This window comes from Rana temporaria, chromosome 1, assembly GCF_905171775.1.
Source record: "Rana temporaria chromosome 1, aRanTem1.1, whole genome shotgun sequence".
NCBI lineage: Eukaryota > Metazoa > Chordata > Amphibia > Anura > Ranidae > Rana > Rana temporaria.
Genome location: NC_053489.1, coordinates 92,604,759 through 92,617,199, shown reverse-complemented (window position 1 = coordinate 92,617,199; position 12,441 = coordinate 92,604,759).

Below are 12,441 nucleotides of genomic sequence, written 5' to 3'. Positions count from 1 at the left end.
TTGCGGGGGCGCAGGGCAAAAACGGAAAAAATGCGCAAATGTTACTGAATCTACCCCCCTATGCATAGTCTGGGTTTAAGATTCCAGTGAGCTCCACTGGGCCAAAGGGTCAGTGCTAAGCTTGTAAGTCCCACAAGCTACTTCAACACTGCTGTTACCTTAGTTTTTTAGGACAGTTTAACCACCTCCCGCCCAAGGCCATCATATGATATCCTGAACTTTGAGTGGGGATGTCTGAATGATGCCTGCAGATGCAAGCATCATCTTTTTCAGCCGGTGATTCTCTGCGTCGCAAGAACAATCATAGCGGCAGTTCAGCCGCTTGATCATTTTTACAGGCAGCGGGAGGGGAGGACCCCCTCCCGTTGCACTCCAGTGCTTCTATCAACATGCCTATATGATCGGCCATCTGGAGAAGGAATCCACCTGTGGTGGAAGTTCACTATAGAGAATACCAGTGACCAGATGGTCCCCAGCAGCCTCTATTACTCTTGGAGGCCTGGCAGTTGTAAATACTGCTGTGTGCTCAGTTGGAAAGGCGAGATAATTGTTTTAAATCTCAGCCTTTCCTGCCTAAAGGAGAGATGTGGGGTAATCTTTTTTAAATCGCCCCCGTCTCCGCGTACTCGCATGCAGAAGCGAATGCATATGTACGTTGCACCCATATATGTAAACGGCGATCAAACCACACAGGTAAGGTATCTTCTTGAATGTTGGAGCGAGAGCAACAATTCTAGCCCAAGACCTCCTCTGTAACTCTAAACTAGTAATCTGTAAAAAAAATCTTAAGGGTCGTCTATGGAGATTTATAAGTCATGAAGATTGCCACCATTCCATGAGTGTGTGCAATTTTAAAGCGTGACATGTTAGTTATCTGTTTACTCGGCGTAACATCATCTTTCACAGTATGCAAAAAAATTAGGCTAACATTAGTGTTTTGTTTTTATTCATGAAAAATTGCTGCGCAAATACCGTGTGACATAAAAAGTTGCAACGACCGCCATTTTATGTCATTGCAAATGTTGCATACTCGCATACAGGATTGGTATGGATTTTTGGAAGGGACCCCACAATTTATAAAATACAATTTATTTATTCCAGACTCGGAAGGACCGATATGTTTATTTGGGGGAAAGGACTAATTATTAATGGCACCCCAAAACTGTTAAATAAACTGGTGTCAACAAAATGCCAGAAAAACACACAAAAAAAGAGCTGTTCAAAAATTCACCAAAACTACAGTGGCACATTTTTGGAGCCTAGGGTAGTCTACTCAAGTAAATTGGCATGTGAACAACACGTCATGCAAAAAAAAAAAAAAAAAGCAGTAAAAATGCACACCATGTCAATAATGCTGTGCAGCAATGCAGATTCTCATCAAGCATTGTAAATGATGCCCACAAACAGCTGCATGCTGATGTGTATTTTGGTGAATGGGTGGAAAGGTCTACTTTAAAAAGCAACATCCCCTTGCTTCACTCATTTGTATATGATCCTTCTTGTCTCATTTGAAAATGAAAAGGAATCATAATCTCAAAGAGTCATTAAAGTCTTATAATCCCAGGGCAATTGATGCTGCATTTATTTTTTATCAGCCTATATCTTTACTGTTATCAATTATTCTACCTTCCTGATAGATTAGAAAAATGACATTTAATGATGTATAGAGAAAGATCTCAGATGAGTTTACAAGCTGCAGAGAGGCCTTTTAGTGCAATTAGAAGAATGTTAATGTTCCACAGGCTCAACTTTTTCAATTGCTAAGGTATTATGATGCCAAAACGAATTAAATGCTGTTTCATGGCTACTTTATTATATCTTACTGTAGAAATTATAAGTGGCACAACAAGATAGTTGAAGTATTACTAAATAATTAAAATTTTAATAATTAAGCTCAGTATATTTCATAAAAAAATGCAGATAAAATAATATACTATATACTCTGTTGGAAAGAAAAAAAGAACATGTTCATAAAGTTCACATGTCTGGTTTATATCAACTAAATGAATAAAAGAAATTGACAAACAAATACAGGTGTTATACATACATTTCTCATAACAAATAGGCAGTCTTTCATGACAATACATTGACACGTAAGAACTCCAGTTATTCCATATAAACTGGACAGGGGTAAAAATCAGCAAGAATATCTTTCTAGATGTGATCAGAAGTGGTCAAGTCCAACAGCATGTTTGATTTGTTCTTTTTTTGTGATTGCTCATATTGAATTTGTTAATATTACATTTCATTTTTTTTATTCTGTGATTGTGAAATTGTAATATCCCCTTTATCCTTTCTATCTATAGCAAACTTTCCCTCGTCCTTACAGTCATAATCTATCAGATTTGAACAAGATTTTGTTCACTAGCCCTTTGTTTTTTTGGGGGAAATTTGATAGTAAATTATTAAGTATTCTTTTCCTTAGGATAATATATCCTTAGGATATTTTAAAATATAATTATATTTGCTTCTCTTCAGTTTTTAAACATTTTATATGCCTTCTCCATCATATATTTTATTGTATTTTTTTCTAAATATCTAATGCTAAGCCCCAAACACAGCTTACCTCTTTGTCTTCTTTTCACTGAGTGAGTTTTAAAAAACCCTAATCTTAAAGCAGGAGTTCACCCAAAAATCAACTTTCTGCAGTTAGATCCAGCATACTGCTGACATCTGCAGTATGCTGGTCTTTTTTTTTTGGTACTTATCGTTTTAGCAGTATTTATTCTATGGCTCAGAGCGGGGATTACTTCCTGGTATAGGCGTTCCCGAAGACAAGCAAGTTGATTGACAGCCTTCGATAGCGCGTCACAGCTTCCGAAAATACACACAAGTGACACTCGGCAATTTACGGCGCCTGCGCAGTCAGCTCTACACGGCAGGCGCAGGCGCCGTAAACAGCCAAGTGTCACCTCGGCTATTTTCGGAAGCCGTGACGCGCTATCGAAGGCCGTCAATCAACTTGCCTTCGGGAACTCCCATTCCCCGCAGGATTCCCCGCTCGGAGCCATAGAAGAAATACTGCTAAAACGATAAGTACAAAAAAAAAAAAAACAGCATACTGCAGATGTCAGCAGTATGCTGGATCTAACTGCAGAAAGTTGATTTTTGGGTGAACTCACACTTTAATGTCCAAAATACCCAAATCTGTGGCTGTGTGATGTGCAGGGCCATAGTCTTCTATCTTCTTCACTGCAGAGAACAGGATCACTCTGGTGAATAACACAAACATCAGCATTAGGTGTGTGTATAAGAAAGAACTTGGATTTTTATTTTTGTATGTAGTAGTTTAACTTCATTGCATTTAGAAAATCTCACACAAAATACACCTCTCTAGGCTATGTAAGGCCCTATGGTTGCACCCGTTACACATGTTTCAAAATTAGAAAAGCACCAGCTCAGCCACTTTTAGCGGTTTATTTACTTTTCTTTTTTTTTTTACTCTTTTTATTGAGTTTATACAAATATAAAATCTTACATACTTTGCAAAAAACAGTTTGCAAGTCATTCAAAAAAACACAAAGTATTCTCAAAATACACATACATACATATAAGTACACAAATGGATCTATCCTCTAACATACACTTAAATACAAAAATGTATCTTTCCCACAGCATATACTCCTCCTAAGGCCCCGTACACACCATAGAATCCATCCGCAGATAAATCCCAGCAAATGGGTTTCAGCGGATAGATCCTATGGTGTGTACACGCCAGCGGATCTTTTTCCGCGGATATATCTCCCCTGGGATGGATTCCAGCAGATCGGATATTTGCTGACATGCAGAACATATCCATCTGCTGGAGTCCATCCCAACAGATGGATCCGCTGGTCTGTACAGACTCACCGGATCCATCCGTCCGAAGGGATCCCCCGCATGCGTCGTAATGATTCGACGCATGCGTGGAATTCCTTATATGACAGCGTCGCGCACGTCGCCGCGTCATAATCGCGGCGACGGCGCGACACGTCATCGCCAGAGGATTTCGGCGCGGATTTCAATGCGATGGTGAGTACACTCCATCGCAGAGAAATCTGCTGAAATCCTCGAGAGGATTTATCCGTGGAAACGGTCCGCTGGACCGTATCCGCGGATAAATCCTCCCGTGTGTATGGGGCCTAAGAAGAGGGAGGGAGAAATTTACAAATATCCCCCCAACCCCCCCCCACCCCTCAATACCGTCTAAATGTCCTCTCCCTCCCCTCATTCCACCTACTTTATCTAGATGTGTATTGGTTTTTGGTAGGTCACTGAACTCCCTACCATAATAATAAAAAAAATTACGTGAGTAGTGTTATGCCAATGTAAACAAATCTATATCCCCCTCTTACCGTGTCTATTTATCTTTACTTTAAAGGAGGAGAGAGATTCTCACCTCTCTACCCCCATTAATATCCTCCTTCAAGTGTGCAGTACCAAAAAAAAAGGGGGGGGTGGCATGGGACAAACCCCTAGATACTCCCTTCTCTCCTCATAATTCCCAAATAGATCGAGGACTGTTTTAATTCTAGCCAACTCTTCCAAGTACCCTGGAATCTTGTTTCTGTGTCCTCTTGGAAACATATTAATTCTTCCATTATCCTCATTCTATCTATTTCTCTAAACCAATCCTTTATCGTTTGTATTTCCTTTGTTTTCTATTGTTTTGGGATTAATGCTTTCGCTGCATTCAACAGAAATTGAATGAGTGCTGCTCTATACTTCTTGCTAGAACCCCCAGTCGTGTGAAACAGGCATTTCCAGGGGTCTAGTTCTATTTTCGTCCCGTCTGTCTTTTTAATTAAATCCAATACTTCCACCCAATATGGCTGGATCAAACTACATTCCCTCCAACATAGAGATGATATATCATCATTCATTTTATGTATTTTAGATGGAACATAGTACCACTTAGTTAATAGTTTATAATTCATTTATTTTATCCTTGTGTGCATTGAGGTGGAGTGAACATGGTCCAGAACCACGGTTTATTTACTTAAATGCAAATTGCCTGTTCGCTTTGCCAGTGAGTTTTCCTTTAGCTTAGTAAATGTGGTGAAAATTTACTTTGCAAAGAATATGTAATATCATGCAAGAAAAAAAAAAAAAACTGTATTTTTGTTTGCACATGATTGGATGATGAGCAGTCAGCAGAGCTTTGCCTCATTCACTAAGCTAAGGGAAAATTGCCTTGCAAAGTGAACAGCGTATTTGCCTTTAGTAAATAATCTACTACATGCAAATATGCCAGGCCACTCAGGAAAGCAAATGGGAAACATAGACAATGCTTTGCCACCCTATAAATATATGAATATGAACAAGGTCCTTCATGGCAGCATTGCCAGGAATTACTTAAAAAAAAGCTGCACATTTTAAAATAAATTGCATTAATATGTTAAAGATTTTATTGACTTGGTTTATGTCTACTTTAGGATAGAAGGAACCAATGATACAATAAAGGGTAGACAGCCTGTATATCAGAAGTAAATTGTGTTCCAATGTGAAGAAACTAACCTTTCCAACTCTTGCCTTCTGGAAATGCCTCATTAATGCCAATCTGCCTCTTTATGGAGCTACATATGACTAAAGAGGCAGAAGGAATAAGTTTCATAATGTCTAGACAAGATGGATGGAAGAAGCTTTTACAGTGAATGACTTGGGCCTTTGAATGTTTTCCTCTCATCCTCCTTTTGTTTTTGCTAACTCTCGGAAACTGTGTATCCTCCTACATTTATTTATTTGGGAACCCTGGTAGTACTGTCTGACCATTGGCATTTCTGAAATACACAAAAGGCCAATACGTGCTTCAGCCAACCTAAAATTGATATTTCTTTTTTTGTTAGATGCTGAAATGTTAAATGCACTTGACATCTTATATCTCTTGGGGAATCTGTTTCTAAGACCTATGCATTTTAGCTCCAAGGTCTGAACACCCACTGTATTCATTATGAGGGGAAGCCACTGTCTATGTTGGATTTTATATGTAATTTATATTGCATCAGAAAGTGCTGGAACACACAATCCCTGGAGAACAGAAACAAAGTCAGGAACCATGGCAGGAGATCTCATTGTGGAAGATCTTAGCTATACAAGAAGTCATGGGCTAGCACAATCCACTAGGGTCCACCTAAACGTAGGGTTTATTCAAAGTAGTTTTGTTTACATTATGGATATGGTATGTAATGGTTAAAACCTCTATCCGGCTGTATTCCTTTATGGAGATTTCTCTTCACGTCCTCTCTTGTGGACACAGCAGAAAGTGAAAGGACAGCATGCCAAAGTGAGGGAAATCCCCTGTTAGATTGCTGTCAATGAAACAATCTAACTGAAAGAATTCCTCTCCTTTCCCAGAGACAATAGAGGGCCAGATTCACAAAGGACTTACAACAGCATATCTCCATGTACGCTGTCGTAAGTCCGAAAGTGCGCCGTCGTATCTATGCGACTGATTCATAGAATCAGATACGCCTCACTGTTGCCAAGATACGACCGACGTAAGTCTCCTACGCCGTCGTATCTTGGGTGCATATTTACGCTGGCTGCTAGGGGCGCTTCCGTAGATTTCCGTGTTGAATATGCAAATGAGCTAGATACGCCGATTCACGAACGTACTTGCGCCCGGTGTATTAATATACGCTGTTTACGTAAGGCATACGATCAGCATAACTTTACCCCTCATATAGCATGGGTAAGTCATGTTAAGGTATGGACGTCGGAAACGTCGGAACAGCGTCGTATTTTACGTCGTTTGCGTAAGTCGTACGTGAATGAGGATGGGCGTAGGTTACGTTCACGTCGAATAAGCATTGAGCCGGCGTAACTTAGGGAGAAAATTCGACGTGATACTGAGCATGCGCGCGCATGCGCTGTTCATTAGGCGCGTCATTTACGTGGGGTCACGATTCATTTACATACAACACACCCCCTACCAGCCTACTTTGAATTAGGCGGGCTTACGCCGGCCAATTTACGCTACGCCGCCGCAACTTACGGAGCAAGTGCTTTGTGAATACTGCACTTGCCTGTCTAAGTTGCGGCGGCGTAGCGTAAATAGGATATGCTACGCCCGCACAAAGATGCGCCCAGGTATGTGAATCTGGCCCTAAATGTTTAACTTTCCATTATTTCCAGTGCAGGTGACAGTGGTCACCAGGACAAACAGAGAGGGTAAATCTCCATAACAGTGACACAGATATAAAAAGTTCCCACTCCTCACTACTCTACTCAAAACTAAAAAAAAATTGATACATTTTAAAAGATCACCTTTGGATGGACTTATATTATAAACTGAAGTAATGTTTTTTGGTTTAGTTGGCTTATAAAATTCACAAATAAATAAAAAAAAATACCATGAACATATACTGCAGCTTATTTTCCCATTGCTGTTACCTGTTGTGAAACTCTTTTCTGGAAACGGCACACTTACATGTCTCAGCAGGACACAGCTTGTTGCTCACTGTGTGAAAGTTATGCTTGTGGATTGTAGCACTTTATGTAAAAATCCAATTCCTAGTGATAACAATAGACACAAAGGCAATCAGACATGAGATTTAATTGCTCTTTTTCCCACCTGCCTATGTGTCAGAAATCAATCATTTACTATTCTTAGGGAACAATGTGGAACAAGCTCATAAGATAGGGGGCAAACAAAGGAATCTATCTTCCTAAAGTCGACATTATATAGAAAAGATGATAATACACGTGAAGTGGGAAGGAATTTCAAAGAAATCATAAATGATTAGAATTTTTTTTTTCATATTATCAAAGAATGCCTAACTGTTCAAGTGCTGAACATCCCTTAAATTTACATTTGCAGTTTGTATAAGTGTGATGAATTCCCATATGCGGCAGATAACGTGATCTATCCGCAACTAAAAGCTGAATTCTATCCGCTGGTGTGAAAGGGGCCTTACTGTACACCTGGCTGCTGGATGTCCTGGATGCTGGATATTAAAATAAATTTTGACTTGATATACAAGCGATGTCTTGATATAAGAGTAGCGTCATGTCACAACTGAGTATAAAAGAGAAGAGAGGCGCCTCTTAGGCCGCGTACACACGGTCGATCCATCCGATGAGAATGGTCCGACAGACCGTTTTTATCGGTTCACCGCTGAAGCAGACCGATGGTCTGATGTGCGTACACACCATCAGTTCAAAAACCGATCGGGTCAGAACGCGGTGACGTAAAACACACGACGTGCTGAAAAAAAACGAAGTTCAATGCTTCCAAGCATGCGTTGACTTGATTCTGAGCATGCGCGGGTTTTGAACCGATGCTTTTGTGTACTTACCATCGGTTTTGACCAATGGTCAGCCGTCCATCGGTTCGATTTTAATGCAAGTTCTCTAATTTTTGTTCGAAGGACAACAGACCGATGGGCCGTACACACGGTCGGTTTGGACCGATGAAACTGGGCTTCAGGCCGTTTTCATCGGTTTGGACCGACCGTGTGTATGCGGCCTCAGTGTAGCAATATGGTTACATTCAATGAAGGTAAAACATTTAGCCACTCACATGGTTGTTGATTAAAACGGGCACATCTAAGGCCTCGTACACACGACTGGACATGTCCGCTGAAACTGGTCCGCGGACCAGTTTCAGAGGACAGATCCGATCGTGTGTACAGGCTAGCAGACAGATTTCCAGCGGACAAAAGTTTCTTAGCATGCTAAGAAACTTGTCTGCTGGAGAGCTGTCCGTCGGACATATCCGCTGGTTAGTACGTCTAACCAGCGGACCGAAATCCCGCGCATGCGTCAAATTGATTTGACGCATGCGTGGAAGCATTGAACTTGCGCGATAGAGAACGTCGGTGTCGTCTACGTCACCGCGTTCTCTGTCCACAGGGATTTCAGTTTGATGGTGTGTACAGCCATCAGACCGAAATCTCCGAGCGGACATGTCCGATGAAAACGGTCCACGGACCGTTTTCATCGGACAAGTCCTGTGGTGTGTACAAGGCCTAAGTATTCAGGCGTCAAGGGGTAAAGCTGTCCACATAGACCATCCTCCTCACCATCATCGACGTCATCGCTTCCATGCTGCGCTCCACAAGCGATTCAATCCTCACTTTCAGGGTAGTCTTCCCGGTCACGATTGCAGACTGACAGCGGTGAGAGCCGGCGGTGCGGAGGATGGTCTATGTGGACAGCTTTACCCCAGATGCCTGCATACTTAGATGTGCTTCTTTTAATCAGCAACCATTTGATTTGCTAAATGTTCTACCTTCCTTAAATGTAACAGTATTGCTACACTTAGGCCCCATACACACGAGAGGATTTATCCGCAGATACGGTCCAGCGGACCGTTTCCACGGATAAATCCTCTCAAAGATTTCCGCTGATTTCGATGGGATGGAGTGTACACACCATCGCATTGAAATCCGCGCGGAAATCCTCTGCCGATGACGTGTCGCGCCGTCGCCGCGATTATGACGCGGCGACGGGCGCGACGCTGTCATATAAGGAATTCCACGCATGCGTCAAATCATTACGACGCGTGCGGGGAATCCCTTTGGACGAATGGATCCGGTAAGTCTGTACAGACGAGCGGATCCATCCGTTGGAATGGATTCCAGCAGATGGATTTGTTGTGCAGCACAGCAAATATCCGATCTGCTGGAATCCATCCCAGAGGAGATTTCTCCGCGGAAACAGATCCGCTGGCGTGTACACACCATAGGATCTATCCGCAGAAACCCATTTGCTGGGATTTATCTGCGGATGGATTCTATCGTGTGTACGGGGCCTTAGGCCTCGTACACACGAGATATGCTGGGAGATATTTTTTCGTCGAGGAAACTGTCGAGAAACTCAACGAGCCAAAAAAGAAAGCATGTTCTCTATTTCCTTGACGGGAATGGAGAAAATTGGCTTGTCGAGTTTCTCGACGGCTTCACAAGGAACTCCACGAGCAAAACGATGTGTTTCGCCCGTCGAGTTTCTCGGTTGTGCGTATGAGGCCTTAGAGGCGTCTCTCTTCTCTTTATATACTTTGTAGCTCCTGTTGGATTTTACATCTAATCCCCTTGTGGAGGCTTCCATTTGTGGATGGACATTTTATGGTTACACAACCCATCACATTGCTATAATCTTTTTATATGGACTATAAACAAAAGGACCTTTGAATAAATGGTTGAGGAACAAATCACCTGAGTTTCCATTATTTTTTATGGGGAAATTCACTTTGATATACAAGTGCTTTAGGTTACAAGCATGCTTCTGGAACGAATTATGCTCGCAATCCAAGGATTTAAGCCCCTTTCACAAGAGTGGCCGTTCTGCCACTGTTAAAAGCATGTTTTGTTATTTTCGAAATTTCAAGACTCTAGGCACAGCGATCACTTGCATTTGTACATTGCGATTAGCTGTGTTTACTTGCGTTTACATGCGGCTGCGTTTAGCTGCGTTGGAACATTCTTTCTATTTCTGATGTGCTTCCTGTTTTTGTTTCCTTGTTTCTGCTGCTAACTGCAGGTGAAATAGTACACTGCAATTACCTGCAGTTATGTTCTGATAGCTGCAATAAATTGGTCCTGGACAAAGTCAAATAAATTTTTTCTAACCGCACCAAACAAAACCATTGCTAAATGCAGAGTTTGAATGGGGCCATAGGAAAGCATTGTCTAAGGCCCCATACACATGAGAGAATTTATCCGCGGATACGGTCCAGCGGACCGTTTCCACGGATAAATCCTCTCAAAGATTTCCGCAGATTTCTATGCGATGGAGTGTACACACCATCGCATTGAAATCCGCGCGGAAATCCTCTGGCGATGACGTGTTGCGCCGTCGCCGCGATTATGACGCGGCGACGGGCGCGACGCTGTCATATAAGGAATTCCACGCATGCGTCAAATCATTACGACGCGTGCGGGGAATCCCTTTGGACGGATGGATCCGGTGAGTCTGTACAGACGAGCGGATCCATCCGTTGGAATGGATTCCAGCAGATGGATTTGTTGTGCATGTCAGCAAATATCCGATCTGCTGGAATCCATCCCAGAGGAGATTTCTCTGCGGAAACAGATCCGCTGGCGTGTACACACCATAGGATCTATCCGCAGAAACCCATTTGCTGGGATTTATCTGCGGATGGATTCTATCGTGTGTATGGGGCCTAAGTTTAGCTTCGGTAGATAACTTGAAGCTAAAAGCTGTATTCTATATGCCATTGTGAAAATGGCCTTACTGTACACCTGGCTGCTGGATGTCCTGGCTGTTGGATATTTAAATACATTTTGACTTAATATACAAGCAATGTCTTGATATAAGAGTAGCGTCATGTCACAAATGAGTATAAAATAGAAGAGATGCGCCTCTTAGGCCCCGTACACACGACCGAACATGTTTGCTGAAACTGGTCCGCTGAAACTGGTCTGTACAGCCGAGCGGACAGGATTCCAGCGTACATTTGCCCGCTGGGCCTTTTTCGAGCGGGCAAATGTTTCTAAACTTGTTTAGAAACATGCCCGCTGGAATCCTGTCCGTCGGACATGTTCGGTCGTCTGTACAGACTTACCGTACATGTCCGATCGGCCGCCATCCCTCGCATGCGTCGAATGACTTTGACGCATGCGTGGAAGCATTAAACTGCCAGGGCCGCGCACGTCGCCGGGTCATCTTCGTGTACGCGCGGATTTCTGTATGATGGTGTGTACAGCCATCATACAGAAATCTCCGGGCGGACATGTACGCTGAAAATGGTCTGGCGGACCGTTTTCATCGTACATGTTTGCCCGTCTGTACGAGGCCTTAGTGTAGCAATATGGTTACATTCAATGACGGCAAAACACTTAGCAACTCCCATTGTTGATGAATAAAACTGGCACATCTAAGTATGCAGGCTTCCGGGGTACAGCTGTCCACATAGATCACACTCCTCACTGCCATCGTCCCTTTCACTCTGCGCTCCACGATCAGTTAAAGCCTCGCTTTCAGATCGCTCTACTGCAGGGTAGTCTTCCCGGTCACTATTGCAGACTGAAAGCGGTGAGAGTCGGCGGTGCAGAGAATGGTCTATGTGGACAGCTTTATGCCTGTGCCATGTGCCATGTGCCTCTTGTATTCATTAACCATGTGAGTTGCTAAATGTTGTACCTTCATTAAATATTGCTACACTAATGCCGCGTACACACGATCGGTCAAACCGATGAGAACGGTCGTGTGTGGGCCCCATCGGTTATTTATCCATAGGTTAAAAAAAAGCAATCTTGTTTTAAATTTAACCGATGGATACCTAACCGATAGAAAAAAAACGATCGTTAGTAGGCACAACCATCAGTTTTAACCGATGGTGTGTAGGCACGACTGACCATCAGTCAGCTTCATCGGTTAACCAATGAAAACTGTCCATCACACCGTTCTCATCGGATGGACCGATCGTGTGTACAGGGCATTAGAGGCACCCCTCTTCTCTTTTATACTCTGTAGCTCCTGCTGGATTTTGCTTCCAAT